We start from the raw sequence: 13473 nt of genomic DNA on the forward strand, positions 1-13473 counted from the left end.
CACGCGGAGCGGAACACTGAGCAGACAGCGCAGCGCGCCGACACACACACACACACACGGAAAGAAGAGCGCAGCGGACACACGGAGCAGAAAAGACCAAGGGGGTAATCCATCCGCCGGAAACTGAAGCTTCCCCGAGCGCCGCCATTGATTAGCGGACCCCCACCTGCTGTTAGCACTCCATTGTCTCCCATTCATTTTGGCGTCACTTTGACAGCGAATAACTTTACATCTGAGGTGTTTAACGACTCCATTTGTCCATTGTTTATTTCTAAAGAAACACGACAATGTATAAAAGGCTCCATTACCCCATATCTTACGTTATGGCCCCGTAGAAGCAGTTTTTGTAAAAATAGGCTAACGATTGCGTCATAACCACGCGACTCTGTCGCACAAGTCGAGAAATTACTGTATAGACCGGCGGAGAAGCTCGCAAGCAATCGGGGGGAAGTGGAGGAATAAAGTCAAGAGAGAAGCCCATAGATAGTGATAAAGTTGCTCCCGTTGCTAGCTCATGGACAGCTAATGCTAACGCTCTCCGTCTCTGAGAGATTCGGAAGGGAATGATTCAGATTTCTCTCGGCACAGCCACTAGAAGACCTACAGCTGTCAGACAGGCTCCCGCAGGGCCGGATTAACCATTAGGGCAAATGGGCAGTTGCCCAGGGGCCCAGGACATCTAAGGGGCCCTGGGCACCGTCAAATATTATGTTAGATTAGAGGTGTGCGATATCACGATTTTTGATCGTGGACGATTAAAATGTCTCCACGATCTGCTTTTGAAGAAATATCGTATGATCGTGCATTCTATCAGTTTGCAGTTCTGGCGCCTCCGTCTCAACATACTGTACAGCGCGACGTATATTCACATGAAATGCAGAGGAACGGGACACTGTAGTTTATAAAAATTAATTATTTGCATGTGCTTTAAAGCCTTGCCGGTTAAACATGTCATTCGCTGCTGATGCGCTGTTCTAACGGGCGCTTTTCTGAGCGCAAACACCCGACGCGCGCATGCAATAAGCCTGTCTAACATGGTTACTGGACTAAGTTATCTTTCGAGTCTTATTGCTCTAATACTGTCAAATACACACGAGGTTTACATAAACAAAGTTGGTTATGTCTAAAGTGAAAGAACAGTAGAAAAAATTAAGAAAAAAATCTGATTGTCAAATGTGTGTATATTAGACTCGTTGCGCGCAGATCTTAAAGTGACAGTAGCCCTAGCCCTAATAGTAAACATGCTGCCTTGTCCTTAAAGGGATAGTTACCCAAAAATAAAAATGATGTCATTTACACACTCACTCTAATGTTGTATTATATACATGTATTAATTTCTTTCTTGTGCTGAACACAAAAGAAGATATTTTGAGGAGTGTGGCTAACCGGGCGGTTGCTGGTCCCCATTGACTACCATAGTAGGAAAAAACTATTATGGAAGTCTCTGGGGTGCATCAACTGTTTGGTTACCCACATTCTTCCAAATAACTTTTATTTTCAACAGAAGAGGGAGAGTTATTCGGCTTTTAAACGGCTTGAGAGAGTAGGCTAAATTATGACAATTACATTTTTTTGGAGAACTATCCCTGTTAATAAAACAACAAAATATTTCATATCATTTAATGACTTTCTTCAATGCTGTGAAATACACATACTGTAGCTGAAAAAAATAAAGCACTGTTTATTTCATTTGTATAAAAAGGGTAAGGGGGGGGGGGGGGGGGGGGGTCCTACAAGTCATTGGCCTCTGAACTCTTAATCCGGCCCTGGGCTCACGTCACATCTACGTCGTCAAGCTCAGTTTGAGTCTGCGCAGTTCGCCTGGCGATCAGGAAGTGATGCTTCTAATTAACTTCACTTTTCTCCGTTGAAACTTATGGGGTCGCTGTGTCCAGTTTATATACTGTCTATGGGAAAGACCCGCACGTCAAACTGATCGCCGAACACGGAGGGGCGGGCGGCATATTTTGGTCTTTTTTCTCGGCCAAAAATGCCATGTTCGTTTTTTGGCCGATAATGTTTGGCGGCCGAAAATTCTGTGTATCCAGCTTCTATGGTATTTGAATTCAGCTTTGCAAATGTACACAGCATCTTTGTTTTGTCAAACGCGCCATCAGGCAACTTTTTAAATGCAAACATTCCCCCTAAAACTCCATCCTTGTCCTTCTCCACCATGACAGGTGACTTGCTTCGGCACACTGAAGCCGCAACAGGAAGTCATTAAAAGCGTCAATTGACCCTTCGCTAAGCCCGCCCTCCTTAGTTACTGTTGCTACGCCTGGCAAGCTTTCGCGCCTGGCACGTCTATTATAGTGTACCGGTGTCAAACATTCCCAAGGAGATAATTAGTATTTTTTGGCGAACAGGTGAAATATCTAAGAGAGCGAGACAAAAGGGACTGCAGTGTGCATTCGAGGGATATATTCACGACATAATATGCAACCGATTCGAGAATAATTTTATTTAAAATTGAAGCTAAAGCTTCAGCTAAAGTCCCAGCGCAAGCAGCAGCCGCCTCGTACGCCGACAATTCAAATGGGAAACACACAAATTGAGGAACAGCTGTTCATGCACATCAGGGTAAGTGAAATGTGAAAATAAATTTTAATCTAATAATTATAAATCAAACAGCTTATCCATACATCTTGTGGAATAACACTAACAATGAGAGAGCCGCGATCGGATTGGGGTAACGTTAACGTAACCTTAAAGTTACTCAGGGGTAGGCCGTCGATTTACAAAATTCTTAAATATATTTTAAAGTATGTCAGTGAGCCTCCGTCTTGCCTTTAATCGTCTTATTTTATGTTCAAATATATGCATTATGAACAAAGAACTGTCATTATTTCAAGCAATATAAGGTTAGGTGTGTTTGTTTATCCTGTGGACATGTAGTTGTGAACGGGGCGTCCCACACTGCCTGATCCACGCCCGGCAAACTTTTAGGATACCGGGTATCAGATTTGCACAATTCATACGCACAACGCTTCGGCATGTTTCCCTCGCTCGAAAGCTTGCCAGACCTCCCGCGCGTAGTTACGGTTGCTAAAGCCACGATTGGCCAGTGGCGGTTTTTGGGGCGTGGCTTAGCGAAGGGTCAATTGCGTTCTTTTTTTTTTACGCGTTAAACATCTCAAATTAATCGCAAATATTAACGCTTTAATTCCCCCAGCCCTAATAAAAACGCTTTGATGTCATTTGCTCAGCTTCTTTCCAGTGTGGATTTTCATGTGTCGCTTTAGGTTTGATTTTTGTGTGAAACTCTTCCCGCACTGATCACACGAGTGCGGTTTCTCTCCAGTGTGGATCCTCTCCTGTGTTTCAGGATTCCTGACCGACTGAATGTTTTTTCGCAGTGTGAACACTTAAGGTTTCTCTCCAGTGTGAATCCTCTGATGCCGTTTTAAAGTGTCAGTTCTAATAAAAGTCTTCCCACACTCAAAGCACATGTGATTTCTTACACCAGAATGTGTTTTCTGATGTAATTTTAATGTTTTTGGATATGAAAAACTCTTTCCACACAAGAACATGAATGTGGTTTCTCCTGTGAGTGAACTAACATGTGTCTCTTCAGGTTTGAAGCCGTCAAAAATGTTTTGCCACATTGATCACATTCATGCAGTTTCTCTCTAATGTGGATGATCATGTGGTTTCTCTTCAGTGTGGATGATCATGTGTTTCTGAAGGTTTCCTTGTTGTGTGAAACTCTTTTCACATTGATCACATGAGAACGGTTTCTCTCCAGTGTGGATCCTCATGTGAACCTTGAGATTCAGTTTTTGTGTGAAACTCTTCCCACACTGACTGCAAGTGAAACATTTCTTGTCTCTTCTTTTCAGTAAAGAAACACTTTCAGTCTGTGAGTGAGTTTTGACATGATGATGTTTCTCCTCATTCTCCAGCATCACGTCTGAAATGAAAGTAAGGAAGTTACATTTGATTAAATCCTTAAAAAGTGCAAGTAGACAATGGCTACATGAAAATAATCTCAATCCAGTGTAATATTGACTGCATTCATCAACCCTGTTACCAAAGTTATACGAAAAATAATAATAAAAAGGTTTATCAGAAACTATAAAAGAGATTTTGATCGATTTATGCTAAAAATATGCCATTCTCAATATTGTTTACTTTTGGTGTTTGTTAAAGTTTACTGATAAAATAATAAATAGATAGATAAAAAAATATGCAAAATATAAGACCTTAAGATCATATTTAGTTTGGTCTCCTGATGTTTATAATCAATGTGAATGTTTATCAAATCTTGTTTCACTGACCATTTGATCAGAACAAGAAAATGAAAGACATTTGAATTTCAGGCCCTATTTTGTTTCCTGCACATAGAAAGTGTCTTCGATATTATTTATCAATTCAACTATTTCTTTTCTGTTTCCGTAAATCTGATGAACTGCTTTATAACTTTATATGTTCTTCAGCCTCATTAAAGGCACAATATGTACGATTTTGCAACGCCACTTTTGAAAAATCCCCAGAAATGGCATTCCCAAACTGAAACAGGTACAGTTCATGAACCCTTTGTACTAAAAGCACAAGTATGATCTCGAAGAACACAGGTAAATCAAATATCATTGCAATCATGTTTATTGTCTTCAAAACGACTTTATCTGCATGGTACAGCGATCTCTGAAAGCTTTGTCTATGTCAGGGACTGGAATGTCACATGATCATGGCACTTCTTCATGTGTTCCATAAATGGACTATACTGTGCATCTGGCGCCCTCAGGCTGCTGGTATGGATTGAAAAAACAGTACATCAGAGTATCCCGCGCTCATAATGATTACATCGACGCATTTGGGTATAAATTCAATAAATATTAATCCTTCCTGTCTATAGAAATGAGATGTAAACCTATGAGAATATATCAATATTTCTTCAAATCTGCACAATTTTTTAGCTAAAAGCTCTGAGGGACGTTGTTTTGTCAAGCGCTGTCATGACGACAGCACCAGTTTTTTTCTGAATGGAAGTGGCTGACGCTCATAATTCATATTAAAGGTATCGACTCATTTTTTCATTACGTAACTCCTGACACAAATTAAGACATAACTGTCAGAATACAATAGTGGTCAAATAATGAAACTTGAGTTTTGGTTCAGTGGGAAGAGGAGCGTGTTCGGGCACAAAAGTTCCCTGGCGATATTTAGCAGTTTGAGAAAACAATTCCGCCACTGACCAGGAGAAACCGAGTCTAAAGTCAGTGGTGTGTTGCGCGTTAGTCATATGCTATTTTAAGGGCGCGTGCTTGACCATTATGTAGCGTGTGAACAACACACACACTTTGATTCTCTCATCTAAACAGACGCAGCAGTTTTCATTTTTGCAAATCATACATTATTACAAAGAAAAATATTAACACACGAGGGAAATCATTGTTGTGTCCGTGAAGATGTGGAAAAAATAGGCATAAATCTAGATTACACATTTACCCAAATTATTATACGCCTGTTTAACCGAAGCTAATGTGTGTGTTTCTCCATCATCCTCATACAATGTCACTTCTCTGTGTTTTACGGCCCTGACGAGAGCGTCGGTCTCCTCGGCTGTGAACCGCTCCTGGCGTGCGCCGGCAAACCCGCCGTTATAATAGCAATCCGCCGTGGAACAAGCGCGCCGGCTCTTAAAGGGAATGTGAGAGGACGCTCTGATTGGTTTATTTCACGTTACGCCCAAACCACACCTATGAGTAATGAAGCGACTTCAGACCAACACATTTTAGATTTGCGTCGGAAATCTACGTCCGGGATCCGCCCACAGACTTACTTGCGTTTCGCGTTTGATACTTGCGTGTCAGAGCGTTAAAATAGGGCCCTAGGACACTGTCAGTTGTGGCGAATGGGCAAAAGGCAAGTTCAGGCCACTTTGAATAGTATTAGTCAGTCAATGTCACAGCATAGGAATGGCAGTCTCAAATGGCCCCACAATATCGAGGCGTAGTTTCTTCCAGGGCCCGTCAGGGAGTGGATCAGGTCGTAGAGGCGCTGGATGAGAGATAGTTGTTTTGTCGTCAGACTGATAAAGCCATGGAACAAGCGCGTCTGCTCTTAAAGGGAATGTGAGAAGACGCTCTCTTTTATGTTCTCTTTCACGTTACGACCAACCCATTTTAGATTTGCGAGATACGCCCACAGTTACTTGCGTTTCGCATTTTATACTTGCGTTTCAGATCGTTAAAATAGGGCTCTATGTGTTTGATTAAACATGTGAGCAACTGTTTGGATAACCTTATCTAGGGGGACCATATTTTAGTTTTCAGAAAAGAGGACAGGAAGAAAAGAGGACAGCATCAACTAGGGCTGGGCGATATGGGCAGTGTTGGGGTAGTTACTCAAAAAAAGTAACTAGTTACTAGTTACTTCTGTAAATTGTAATGAGATTACTTTACTAGTTACTGCATTTGTAAAGTAACTTCACTACTTATTACTTTACTTTCCCGTTTCTTAATTTACCGTGTAGATACATGGACAAACATCATAGCCCTATCATCATTTAGCCTGCATGTCCGCATAGTGTTTATAAATGTAGCCGATAAAAATGGCATGTAAAACCATATAAAATAACAATATCTGTCTGCACAAAGAAATATGCCTCACTGTAAAATCTACAAACAACAGGATTATGTCCGTGGTGGTAGACACATGATCAGGGCTGGACAGAGATAAACATTATATTTTCTTTTGACGGAAACTGCAAAACTGAAACTTTCTTCTCCATCTGTATTTTGACCATAGACCGTATATAAGAGATTTTGACAGATACACTGACACTGCACGCTCGCTCAAAGCCCAAAGGGGGAGGCATTTAAAGATGTGATTGCTCCAGTCCAGTGTCAATCAAGAAAATAACCAATGGGCCAATCTACGTGTTTCATGGGCCGGTCTGTCAGAAAAAAAACTAACGCTGATTTTTTTTAACCAATGCATTACACCGGCACTTACCCAGCGCCGCCAATTAAGCAAAACAAAACGAATGGGCCGCCGATGTACGAGTTTTATGAGCCGTTAAGACAAACGAACAAAAAAGTTTTAGATGCATCGGATCGGCCCAAAAAGCCGTGAATCTCCCGGTAGTCCCGATGGCCAGTACTTGCCTGCCAGGGCATAGAGTGAATTTCTGGCAAATATTTTTGTCCTTTCGAGCAATAAACTGAAAGTAATGTGAATATCGCCACTGGCCGAAACTCGCGTCTCTGTCTCCATTCCTCTCTGTCCTTCGCACCAGCAGCTACGTCACTCAAATCGATCTCTATGGCAACGGTGCCCAGGCAAGCACACACACACAGGCGTGCACGCACCACTTCGACAGATCAGAGCTTTACACACATGAAAACACGGCTTGGGTAACGCAGGAAAGCGCGTTCCTATAGTCTAGTAAAGTAGTATAGTTACTGATATTTTTAGTGTAATGCGTTACTTTACTTCGTTACCCAAAAAAGTAATATCGTTACTGTAATCCGTTATTTTGTAACTCGTTACCCCCAACACTGGATATGGGGCAAAAAATATATCTCGATATACGATATATATCTCGATATCATTACAGGAAAAATAACCCCCCAAAAACTACTGCAAAAACAAATATGACAAATACCACACAGTCTTTTTTTTTATTGAAGTGCAAAGAGGTAGGCAGTTCATGTAGGAACAAAGAGCTTCTGCAACATTTAAAAAAAGAATCCCTGTATACAAAAATAATAATTTAACTGTAAAATAAAGGAAGAAATAATACATATTGCCTTTTCATTCAAAAATAAAACAACTCAACTCAAGGTAGGCAGAGTAGGGTTTCCCGCAGAAAATGTTTTGTCATAAATGTTTTTTTGTTTTGTTTTACCTCTATGTTATAGCCTACCTTCAAGTCACAGCCTACGTGTTGCCACCATATAGGCCTACACATCAGCATAAATGCTCCTGATAATTATTTTTAAATAAACAAAATAATACATTTGTTATTAAAGCATTAACATTCACAAACCACTGTTAATTTAAGATAAAAGCAAGCAGGCTGCGTGCATGGTTTGCCAGGACTGAATGCGTGCAAAGTGCGCTCCCTTAATAGTTCCTAAAAAGCTGACATCGCGATCTCATACATCATTATTATCATTGATGACTGCACAATGAATCTTCCATAATGTCTACACTTTGTTTGTTATAATCAGAGGATTTGCCTGCATGCAGAATTCAGCACTGAACAAAAAGTCCGTTTTGAGTGGTGAGAGGGTTCTATCTTAAATGCTTCTGATTGGCCATTGCGTTCAAGAAATCAACACGTATGTCTGTGATTGGCTACATTGCTCAACGCTGCAAAGATGCTACAAATAGAAACTCTGGCCTGTAAATCGTTTCTATTTTGTTTTAGTTGTTCTTGATGAATAACAATTTATTAGTTTTTATGTTTTATTCGTAGATATTTATATTTAATCGTTTTATTCTCCCGCAGCCCGCACACACAGAGTGAGTGCATTAGGCTACCGCCCGCGCTCGTACTCGGCCATCAAATCTAGTCCCGCGCCGCACGTCTCTAGATCACGGGCCCGGCCCGAGTATAGCGGCTGGAAATATCGGCTCGGGCAGAGAGCTTTAAACAGGACAGAGTAACACGGCGGATATCGCTCATATACATTGTTTTGACGACGTAGTTAAGGCGGCAGGCGTGTGTTGCTTAGGCGGCCGCCTTTAGCACAGCACAGAAAGCAAACAAGCAAAGTGGCGAAATCAGAATTAAATATAAACAATATATCGATATATACGATATGTCAAAATACATATCGAGTTTAAAAAATATCTCGATATATCGTAAATATCGAGATATCGCCCACCCCTAGCATCAACAAATACTTGACAAATGCATTCACAGACTTTCCTCTATTGGCGCTTTTCCACTGCATGGTACGGCTCAGTACGGTTCGGCGCGGCACGGTTCGGCTCGCTTCGCTTCCCTTTTCCACTGCGTGGTGCGACTCGGCTCGGTTCGCTTTAGCTCGGTTTGCTTTTCCTCCGCTTCAAAGTGGGTGGGATTACAGACTGGTCGTTATAGTTGCGCCGCTCCTCGGCAACCAACTAGAGAGGGACGTCTGCACTTCGTCCACTGACCACGATTCAGCCATTTCTTTTTGTGAATTTTTTTTTCTTTTTTCTTCAAGCAAGTAGTTTAAAAACAGGTGCTAAGCGGTGGCTGTTACTGGCTATTTAAATCTAGCGGGTTTGGTCGGTGTCTCGTGTCGCAAATACAATGACGCTGGTAGTGACGATTCTGTCAGTCAAGTCAAGTCACCTTTATTTATATAGCGCTTTTTACAAAACAGATTGTATCAAAGCAGCTTCACAGCGATAACATGAAAATAATACAACTAAGTTTGTTTCTAGAAGAAAATAGGTATTATCAACTGGCCGGAATTTTGAGATCGCAATAGACGTGAAAGACTATAATGCGTTAAGAGCTCGCTCTACTGCGGAGCTAAACCATTTAGTGCTTTGTAAGTAATCAGCGATATTTTAAAATATATACGATGTTTAATAGGCAACGGGGCTAATATGGTCATACTTCCTGGTTCTAGTAAGAACTCGAGCTGCTGCGTTTTGAACTAGCTGTAGTTTGTTTATTAAGCGTGCAGGGCAACCACCCAGTAGAGCATTACAATAATCTAGCCTTGAGGTCATAAACGCATGAACTAATTGTTCTGCATTTGTCATTGAGAGCATATGACTTAATTTAGATATATTTTTAAGATAAAAAAATTTGGTTTTACAGATACTAGACACGTGACTTTCTGTATACTGTTCGCCGTTCACTGTTGTTCTGCTGAAGCTCGTTCCCTGTACCTTTTCCACACTCGTTTGACTCACTCACAGCGGCATCAAGCTATGCATTTGTTTTGAATAAGTGACTTCTAGTGGCGAAACTTACATACTGTGCCTTTAATGAAGAATGAGGAATAAACACCAACCTCTTTGTTCTTCAGTGTGTTTCATTCTGCAGTGTTCTGGATCTCTCCTGTTCTCACTGTCCTTCAATAAACTCTGTCTTTGCAGATTTCAGCTCTTCCTGATGGTGTGATGCTCGTCTTCACTTGTAGCTGATGGGAATATTCCAGCATTTATTGGTTGATTGCAGTGGGAGGAGCTTTACTGAAGGAGGAGGGGCTTCACTGAAAGAGGAGGGGCTTCACTGAAGGAGGAGGAGCTTCACTGAAGGAGGAGGGGCTTCACTGAATGAGGAGGGGCTTCACTGGAGGAGGAGCCGATCTGACAAAATCAAGAAGAAATCACTTACTGATTTTTTATACTAATTCACACATTTTAAGTATTTGTATTTACCTATCTGTCTAGTAAATTAACTTTTAAGTAAATTAATCTCAAAGTGTTGGAATTCACAAAATGTACCTCTTTTTTTTCTAAGAATTTCATCTACATACTTTTATCCTACATGTATCTTACCTCTCATTAACATATTGGCAAATAATTATAGAAAAACAGTTAACAACGTCACCAGATACCAAATATAAACAATGTAAAAATAAAAAAAAGTATATAATAAAGTATTATATAAATAAATATACACATTTGCATGAAACATATAACCCACCAATTGAGTTTGACTTAACTACTTGTTTTTTATATGACAGATGGTTTATCACAGATTAATGAAATAAATTAAACTTACCTAGGGCCTATATCTTGCAGATATTACAGTATCTGATCGTGTCGTTTGCTCAAGTCTGCTGACAATAAAATGAGCTTAATGTGGCAGTTTACAGATCTGAAGACATCAGCATAATGAATGAGGGGAAAACAGGATCTATTGACATGAAGTAAAGAGGCTTTTCAGCTGCTCTGATAATAGATGAGCCATAGACTATCAAGGGCTGGGTATTGACATTTCACAATTTGATTCGATTTCGATTCCGTATTGATTATATTGGATATCAGGTACAATACATGTCCAATTTTCTCAAGGAAAACAAACCTCTTGACTAATGCTGTAAACTATGTGAGTTGTAGCCTACTAGGCTTCATTCGACTACTATAACTTTGAAGGTAAAAATGAACTGATTTGTATACAAATTACACTTATTTATTTTATAATAACAAAGTGATATGAAATATAACAATTTAAAATGGTGGCTGTCATAAAAACTTGCCAGATTTATTCAAACATGCATTAAATATTGAAGAACATTAAGAATTATAATGAATATGTAATATGGTGCATATATTTAGCACAATGCTCCTCTCTAGAGTTCATTTTTCTAGCTGATTAACGAGTTTATGGTCATGGATATGGTTTTTCTGAGGTAAAGAATTTCTTAAGAAAACGTAATTTGAAATCTGTGACGGTTTCATATCAATAGTAACAAAGCACAAAGATTATTGCGATTTATCGGATGGGATGCGCGCTACAACGTTCCATTCATTCATCAACCGAAAACAGGATGACTAGCCTAATCGCTTCTTGGGGTTTGAGAATCGATATCGGTTCATAAAAATGAGAATCGATAAAATCGAGAAATCAATATTTTTTTACTCAGCCCTACTATAAACACTCATTACAAGCCATTCAGGATCAGCAGCAAGCAGATCATCTCACTTTATTATAAGTATTTGCTGCTATAAACAGATTGAGTCAGAATATCTGCTGATAGCAAGTGCTCTAATATTACACTGATTCCTGCGAAAGGCACAAAACATGTAAAAAATAAAGAAATTCATCAAAATAAAAATACTTAGTTACATCTAAAGGAAATCTGAATACTCAGGACATTCATTGCTTTTATTTTTAAATAATTTAGCTAGTATTACTATTACTTTGGAAAATACATGTAACTTAAAAGGTGTAAATTAATGTATTATGTGAGCTACTGGAGACCCAGAATGAGACGTATACTCCATTGCTAAAACGATAAAAACAAACCACTGGAAGGATTGCTGTATTAAATTACATATTAGTTAAAAATGTGTTAGGCTAGTTGTCTAAATTTGTTGTTTTGTCAGTTATTGTAATCTTCAGTTGGACCTTTGTCAACTCCATCAGTTTTTGTCAACTCCGTCAGTATTAAACACCGTCAGATGAAGGTTTCTATTAATTTAGAAATAAATATTTTATTATTTTTCTTTTCATTCAATGCGTTTAAATACTTTTAAATACTAAAACATCAACTGAACTGTGATATGTCCGATTTACCAAAGAACATTGGTTATATGTTTAATAATAAAAAGCAGGGAAGAGATTTAAGTAATTTAGGAACTGGATTGTTCTTAATAACTCTAACCCGGGAAAAAATAAAAAGATCCTTTACTAAACACCAGCATTACATAACTGAAGACTTTATGCTGTTGTGGGATGGATCAAATTAAAATATCATGCTTTTTAATTCATCTGACGGAGTTGACACAGATTAAGTTAAGAAGTGAATAAGTACATTTTAGAAAAATAAAAAAACATTTTCAGAAAAACCTGTTCCCTTACATGACTCATTAGCTGAGACCTTTGTCTATAAATATATCAGTTAATAATTAATATATAAAACATTAAAAACGAACTTCTAAAATGTTTTGTCCCTTAAGGGTAATTACCTCAAGAATGTTTGTGATTACTATTATTTCTCAAATGATACAGAAAAATAGCAGAAAAGTCATACACTAATGATACCCATCTGAACTCCATTCATGGCAACAAAGTAGTTCGCTAACATCTTACCGTCTTGTATGTGAAAGTGATATCTTCTTCCTTAAGTGTACACGAATACCGCCGAACATGGAAACCATTCAGAAATGATCGCGTAAAATGTTATTTAAACAGCGTAAAGAGTATTTTACAATAACACGAAAGCGCGTGAACTGTTTACCTCAGAAGAAGACTAGACTTGCCTGAAGGAGCGCGCGCTGGTGATGTCGTCATAACCGCGAGTCGAAATCAACGGTAGTTTTTCAAAAACCCGCCAAATGCTGTGCAAAACATCAATAAAACCTATCCAACAAAAATAAAAATGCTTACAGACATAGACAGACAGCAGTCCATTCAATCTCCGACATGAGTGGGGTGACATAATTAGACATTTAAAAGCTTTATCGAGAAATTTAAAGCCCAAAATAATCACGATATGTTAATGGATTAAATGTAACTAAAATTAGGAAATTCTTGATTTATTCTTGTTGCGAGAAGAATAAGTAGACAGAGAAATTAACAATTAAAGTTGACTTGTAAAATACAAAGCGTAAACAAATGTGACAGATCTCTCTACAAAAGAAACAGTTTGAACCTGTAAAAAAATATATATATTTTTTTTTTCCTTCATAAAAGTAAAAACAAACTACGATAAAAATGTATCATAAAAATTTTACATAACATTTAATTCATAATAAAGTATAATGCTATTTATTTATACCATGAAGCAAAATTATATACAAGAATAATTATCTCACAGTTGAAACTGCTGGTCTTGAAGAATAACTTTA

General features: G+C 38.8%; 1 long non-coding RNA gene across 1 annotated transcript; it reads right to left on the bottom strand.

Annotated features, from left to right (window-relative positions):
• Positions 1 to 2569: 2569 nt before the first annotated feature.
• LOC306988182 lies at positions 2570 to 12986 on the bottom strand. Its single transcript, XR_013795343.1, has 4 exons — positions 12716 to 12986; positions 10682 to 10736; positions 9966 to 10263; positions 2570 to 3910 (listed from the first exon to the last, which is right to left on the bottom strand). It is a non-coding gene; the product is annotated as an uncharacterized lncRNA (long non-coding RNA).
• Positions 12987 to 13473: the final 487 nt, after the last annotated feature.

The sequence above is a fragment of the Phoxinus phoxinus genome, assembly GCF_949152265.1.
Source record: "Phoxinus phoxinus genome assembly, chromosome: 20".
Classification (NCBI taxonomy): Eukaryota; Metazoa; Chordata; class Actinopteri; order Cypriniformes; family Leuciscidae; genus Phoxinus; species Phoxinus phoxinus.